Source organism: Gossypium hirsutum, chromosome A04 (genome assembly GCF_007990345.1).
Source record: "Gossypium hirsutum isolate 1008001.06 chromosome A04, Gossypium_hirsutum_v2.1, whole genome shotgun sequence".
NCBI lineage: Eukaryota > Viridiplantae > Streptophyta > Magnoliopsida > Malvales > Malvaceae > Gossypium > Gossypium hirsutum.
In genome coordinates, this window is record NC_053427.1 from 77,730,028 (window position 1) to 77,736,027 (window position 6,000).

The following is a 6,000-nucleotide window of genomic DNA, read 5'->3' on the forward strand; positions in this document are numbered from 1 at the left end:
ACCATATTTACAAAAATATTTATGACACAATTTATAGAAACGAGGTCCCAATACCTCATTTTCTAAAACCACTTGACTTTAGGCTCTTACCACTTGAACTTAATAAATCGCTTATATAACATAAATTATCAAATCAAAAACCTTTTTAAAATCATATTTGACTCGTAAATATTAAATAATAATATTTACAAATTTAATCGTTGGATTTAGTGGCCCCGAAACTACTATTTCTGGCACCACTGAAAAACGTGCTGTTACATGAAGGGCTAAGAGCTGTTGCGAGGGTGCTTTTTGGTTGAGAGGGAGTGACAACCCCTGACTGGTAGAGATATTCACGCCTAAAGGGCTAGAAGTTCTCATATAAGCCGTGTCACCAAGGTTTTCTGATTTTCCAGTGAATCATCCTGCAAAAAAGTCTACTTCGTTGTGCTAGTCACTGGAACCTAATGCTCCGGCTTGTCTTGATGTAGTGTTGAAGGGGGAATTTTTTACTCGGGTGAGCTATTATCTTTGAAGGCTAAAGAAAATTTAATGAAACTCGAAAAAATCTGATGATCGAAAGTTCATCCACGCTCACCGCCTTAATTATTGAGTAATATTTTCTCGTGTCCCTTATTGATAAGGATGTTGGAGTATTTATACATGTTGTTACAGATGCTATTACAGTTCATGATAGGGCCCCACTATTTTGTCTTGACTCTGCTGTCTCTAATACTGACATTCTTTGTCTCTAGTACAGACATTCTCTGCGAACTCTAGGTTTGCTGGGCACGTGTTTGTGGAGCACGCGGTTCTTTCTATTCCTGGGACTGATGTTCTGGGTGGGCTCCGTACCTATTGGACATGTGTTTAGGTGGCTTGCAAAGCACGCAGCCCTTTCTACGAGGTCCCTGGGTGTATGTGAGTTGAGGCAATGGTCTTACATTGCCACCTGGGTCCTTGGCTTTGCCTTGCAAGCTGGGTTCGCGAGCTCGCCTTACTATTCTCTTCGTGGCTCGTTTCACATTCAATCTCCTGGTGGGACCTATTTATGTCACGGGTCGGAGACCCGGATCCTTAGTAGGGTTCGGGTTGATTGTATCTGATGTATAACAAGTTTAAATTATGATCGTAAATAAATTTATAAAAATATATACAAAAATCAAAACAAATTTTTAATTGAAGTGGTGCTATTTAACCTTTACTTTTGTTTTCAAATACAAATTTTTTATTGATTTTCTTAAAAATATAAAAAAATTTATTGCAAAATATAACTGTTTTTGGGACCAAAATTAACTGCTGGTGAAATTAATAAAATAGGCAACCGTTACATCCCCCACCCACATCCACTCTGATTGGCTGTGTGAGTTGGTATAATAAAGACACTGTCTTTGAAAAGATTAAAACAACTTTAAAAAAAATAACAAGAAAAAACAAAAACAAATTAATAGCCCACAACTGGTATTGTGAAGATGAAATGGCTCCCTCTGCAACTCAAGCTTCATAAAACTAATCACTAGCCTAAAATGAATGTCTCATGCTCCCCCTCCCACCGGTAATGGCATATCTTTGTCGATCTCATCCTGTTCTTTTTGATTTAACAGCATCAGATTCCAAAATCGTTCCAATCCTCCAGTGTCAAGACTCAAGAATACCCAACTCAGCTCTCACCATGCTTGGCTCGTCGGTTTCCCTCTGCCTCTGCTTTTACGTCCCTTAGTGCTTCCTCTATCCAAAATGTGTGTAATGAGTGTCTTGATAAACCATAATATATACATATTTTTACCCCATACTTGGCATATTTATGGATGATTTTTCCTTGGTTTTATTGAATTCGATGCTCCTAATCCTTTAAATTCATGTTTTATACTCAGGAAAGCTTAGGATAACCAAAAAAGTGAGAAACGGGCCAAAAACAAACAAATTGGGCCTAAATCAGTGTTTCACACGGCCTAAGCACTTCCACACGGGTGATCCACACGCCCGTGTGTGACACACGGGTAGACCATACGCTCGTGTGTCCTGGCCGTGTCGACATTAATCCAAGTCAGAATTGCACATGGCCTGAGCATCTTCATACAAGCGTGGTACACGGCCGTGTCCCTATCGAGCCCAAGTCTAGTTCTACTCGGAAAAGGCTTATTTTGGGCTAATTTGGGCATTTAAAGTCTATATAAAGACCCTAGAAGAGGATTGGTGGGGGACACACAGAGTTGGAGGCAGAAAATACTTGCGACTAGCCATCGAAATCACCTCGGAGCCAGGATCTACATCAAGACTGAAGATTTCCATCCAATTTCCTAGAAGTTCTTGGGTTTCTTTATGTTTTGTTGTTTTCCAAACTTTGAGATGTTTTCCATTATTATTATGAACTAAACTCCCTAAATACCTAAGGGAGATGAACCCTATGACGAATCTTATTATGCTTTGATTTATATGATAAATACTTGTTCTTATTCTTAATTATGAGTTTTAATTCTTGCTTTAATATTTCAGGATATTAATCCAGGTTTTTGATGTGCTTATTCAGTGGAGCAAAAGTCCCTGTTTAAGAGTAGATCATTCATAATTAAGCGGAGTTGAATGCAATCTTAGAGATAGGTCGACATAAATCTGCCGGATTAGAGTCAAATCTAATAAGGGAATCCATAGATCGAGTTAATGCGACAATAGGGGTTTTAATTAGAAAGAGATTTCGATTAATCAACCTAGAGTCAATTGTTCTTAGTCTCGAGAGAGATATTAACATAAATTAGGGATTTCTACGGAATAAGTCAAGTGAATAAATCGTCTAAGTCAAAGGTAATAAGTGAAGTCTAGGTGGATTCTTTCTTAGGTATTGTCTTCTCAATTGTTTTCCCTAAAGTATTTTCCAACTTTCGCCTTTGTCGTGATCTTAGATAAATTAGAAAATTAGTTTAGTTTAAAAACACCCTTAAATTCTTAGGCTAGATAATAAAAAGAGAGTAACTACTAGTACTTTTAGTCCTCGTGGATACGATATTCCGATCTCACATAACTATACTACTGTTCGATAGGTACGCTTGCCTTAAGTCAAATTATTAGTTAGTTTCACGACCATCAAGTTTTTGGGGCCGTTGTCGGGGACTAAGATATTAAGAACACTTAATTTTTATTACTTTAGCCATTTTTTATTTTTATTGAAATTTAATTTTATTTTTTGCTTAAATTACTAAATTTTCTTTTATTTACTTCTGGCAGGTTTTTATAGTTTATGACTAGAAGAAACCCGTCAGGACCTTTACTTTTTGATAGTGAGATCGAAGGCACAACTTGCAGAAACTGAAGAGAAATAAGGCGAAGCCTACGATACATAGAGAAAGGGCAAGAGGATGATATTCAACCCACAACCGAGGAGATGGCTGATAATCATAACAATCAGTTACCTCCTGTAGCTATTGCAGACCTAGTAAATCAAAATCCTGCTCCTCGTAGTATGTATGATTATGCTAAACCTAGTTTAACAGGAGCTGAATTGAGTATAGTTAGACCTGCTATTCTGCAAGTAATTTTGAACTAAAACCTAACACAATTCAAATGATACAACAGTTTGTTCAGTTTGATGGTTTGCAGGACGAGGATCCAAACACTCATTTAGCAAACTTTCTGGAATTCTACGACACCTATAAGATCAATGACATTTTTGATGATGCCATTCGCCTTCGATTATTTCCCTTTTCTTTGAGGAATAAAGCTAAATAGTGGTTGAACTTGTTACCATGAGGATCAATCACCACTTGGGAAAAAATGACCGAATAGTTTTTGCTTAAATATTTCCTGCCGACTAAAATAGCTAAACTAAGGAATGATATTTCTTCTTTTGTGCAAATGGATTTAGAAACACTCTATAATGCATGGGAAAGATACAAGGATCTATTGAGAAGGTGCCCTCACCATGGGTTACCACTTTGGCTACAGGTTCAAACTTTTCACAACGGCCTGAATCCTTCGACTAGACAGATGATTGACGCGGCTACTGGTGGGACTATTAATAATAAGACACCTGAAGAGGCCTATGAATTTATAGAAGAGATGTCATTGAATAATTATCAGTGGCAAGTCATGGGGATAAAGCCAACGAAAGCAGCCGGCGTGTTTAACATCGATTCGGTTACTATGCTCTCTAATCAGATAGAACTTTTGAATAGAAAAATTGATAGTTTACTTGGTTCTTCACAAGTTAATCCAGTAATGCAGTACGATGCAAGTGGAGGTGGAACGAGTAATTCAGAATACCCACCCTATGGTCACAACATAGAGAACGAACAAATGAATTATATGGGTAATAATCCTCGATCTCAAAATAATCCTTATAGTAATACTTACAATGCAAGTTGGAAGAACAACCCAAATTTTTCATGGGGAGTCCAAGGGAATCAGAGACCACCACCCCCTCCATGCTTCCAACAACAACCCTACCAGCAAGAGAAAAAGCCGAACCTTGAGGAGATGATGACAAAATTTATTTCAGTAGCGGAAACCCGTTTTTAGAACACTGAAACTGCACTTAAAAATCAGCAAGCATCGATCTAAGGGCTCGAGAATGAAATTGGACAGTTGGCTAAGATGATTTCAAAGAGACCACTAAAAAGTCTACCTAATAACACCGAACCCAATCCAAAAGAACATGTGAAAGCAGTTACACTAAGGAGTGGGAAAGTGTTAGTTGAATCTGAAAAGAAGCCACCACAAAAAGCTTACAGAACCGAAGGAGAGGAGGGAAAACCCGAAAAAAATGACAATCCAATGCCAAGGGAATACAAACCACCAATCCCATATCCAGAAAAGTTGAAGAAAGACTGCATGGATGCACAATTCGATAAATTTCTTGAACTTTTTAAATAACTGCATATTAACTTACCTTTTGTTGAAGCTATATCGCAGATGCCTACATATGCAAAATTTTTAAAGGAGCTTCTAATGAATAAAAAGAAGTTAGAAGACTTATCTATAGTGGAACTTAACGACGAGTGCTCGGCCATACTCTAAAATAAACTGCCAACCAAACTGAAAGATCCAGGAAGTTTTACTATTCCCTGCTTAATTGGTAGTTTGAATGTTGATAAGGCACTAGCTGATTTAGGCGCTAGCATTAATCTGATGCCATATAAAATGTTTAAACAACTTGGTCTTGGGGAACCTAAACCCTCTAGGATGAGTATTCAACAAGCTGACAGATCTGTTAAATATCCTAGGGGTATTATAGAAGACGTACTTGTAAAAGTAGATAAATTTATATTCCTTGTTGATTTCGTTGTGCTTGACATGGATGAAGATGTTGAAGTGCCTTTAATCTTAGGTCGTCCATTTTTAGCCATTGCTAGGGCTGTTATTGATGTAGGTGATGGTAAACTTGTGCTTAGAGTAGGTGACGAGGAGATTATTTTTAAAATTTATGATGCCATGAGATTTTGTAGGGAACAGGATGACTCATGTTATTTTATTGACTCTATTGATCATGCTACTCAAGATTCTTTTAAGGAAATCGTACATAAGGACACGTTGGAACTGTGTCTTGCTCAAGGAGATGAGATAGATGATGGTGATTCTGAGATAGGAAAGATAAAAGCTGAACTAAATTCCAATAAGCCCTTCCCAAGACAAGCGAAATATGAGGGTATTAAGGCAAACGATGAACTTAAGCAAAAACCTTCTATTGAAGAACCTCTTAAACTGGAACTTAAATAATTGTCAAATCACTTGGAATACGCATTCCTTGGAAATAATTCTATATTACAAGTGTTTATTGCTTCTAACTTGCAACCTAAGGGGAAAGAGAAATTACTCCAAGTATTAAGAGAGCATAAAAGGGCTATAGCTTGGAAAATTTCTGACATTAAAGGGATCAGCCCTTCTTTTTGTACCCACAAAATTTTAATGGAAGATGAATATAAGCCATGTGTGCAAGCTAAAAGACGACTAAACCCCAACATGAAAGAAGTTGTTAAAGCTGAGGTAATTAAACTCCTAGATGCTGGAATTATTTATCCTATTTCTGAC

General features: G+C 37.3%; 1 non-coding gene across 1 annotated transcript; it reads right to left on the bottom strand.

Moving 5' to 3' along the window:
* Positions 1-3,795: 3,795 nt before the first annotated feature.
* LOC121228782 (small nucleolar RNA R71) lies at positions 3,796-3,902 on the bottom strand. Its single transcript, XR_005926357.1, has one exon. It is a non-coding gene; the product is annotated as a small nucleolar RNA R71 (small nucleolar RNA).
* Positions 3,903-6,000: the final 2,098 nt, after the last annotated feature.